At 33.8% G+C, this 1,246-nt stretch overlaps 1 protein-coding gene across 1 annotated transcript in view; it reads left to right on the plus strand.

Annotated features, from left to right (window-relative positions):
- LOC105810419 (aldehyde dehydrogenase, cytosolic 2-like) overlaps positions 1–1,246 on the plus strand; it is a 99,123-nt gene that overhangs the window by 72,328 nt on the left and 25,549 nt on the right. The window lies entirely within an intron of this gene.

Genomic DNA, 1,246 nt, shown 5'->3' on the forward strand with positions numbered 1-1,246 from the left:
GAATGATGTTGTTTAATTTTTCTCTTGCTGATTTTCCTGAGTTCTATATAGATTCTGGTTATCAGCCCTTTATGGGATGTGTAGCAAGCAAATATATTTTCCCACTCTGTAGATTGTCTGTTTGCTCTCATAATGGTTTCCTTGGCTGTGCAGAAGCTTTTTAATTTGATCAGGTCCCATTTATTTATTTTCATTGTTGCCATGATTGCATTTGGGGTCTTCTTCATAAATTCTTTCCCCTAGATCAATGTCTGTAAGAGTTTTTCCAACATTTTCTTCTAGAATTCTTATAGTTTCATGCCTTAGGTTTAAGTCTGTTATCTACTGTGAGTTGATTTTTGTGAGAGGAAAGATGTGTGGATCCTGTTTCAGTCTTGTACATGTGGCTATCTAATTTTCCCAGAACCATTTATGGAATAAGGACTCTTTTCCCCCATGTATGTTTTTGTCTTTTTTGTCAAAGATTAGATGGCTATATGAGGATGGTTTTATATCTGGCTTCTCAGTTCTATTTCGTTGGTCTATGTCTCTGTTCTTATGCCAGCACCATGTTGTTTTAGTTACTATAGACTTGTAGTATAGCTTGAAATCTGCTAAATTGATGCCTCCTAATTTGTTCTTTTTGCTTAAGATTGCTTTTGCTATACAGGGTCTTCTCTGGTTCCACACGCACCATAGAATTATTTTTTCTAGATCTGTGAAAAATGATGTTGGTATTTTAATACGGATTGCATTGAATTTGTAGATCACTTTGGGTAGTATAGACATTTTAGCAATGTTGATTCTGCTGAGCCATGAGCATGCTATGGCTTTCCACCTGTTTATATCTTCCGCTATTTTCTTCCTCAGTGTTTTGCAGTTCTCCCTGTAGAGGTCTTTAACCTCCTTAGTTAAATATATTAATAGGTATTTTATTTTCTTTGTTGCTATTGTGAAGGGTATTTAGAATTCAATTTGGTTGTCAGTTTGACTGTTGTTGGCATATAGGAATCTGATTTTTGTACATTGATTTTGTAACCTGAGACTTTGCTGAATTTGTTTATCAATTACAGCAATCTCATGGAACAATCTTTGGGGCTCGATTTATCTTTAAATATGATGAAAACATTAGCAGATTAATTAATGTTTTATTCTGGAATGCACAGTAGCAGATAATTCAGTAACCACATAAAATTTCAACATGCACTTAGCAAACATCTACTTATCTTTTGTTCAGTTAGGTTAGAAACTTTTTTTTTTTTTTTTT

This window comes from Propithecus coquereli, unplaced genomic scaffold (genome assembly GCF_000956105.1).
Source record: "Propithecus coquereli isolate 6110/MARCELLA unplaced genomic scaffold, Pcoq_1.0 Scaffold211, whole genome shotgun sequence".
In the NCBI taxonomy this organism is placed as follows: Eukaryota; Metazoa; Chordata; class Mammalia; order Primates; family Indriidae; genus Propithecus; species Propithecus coquereli.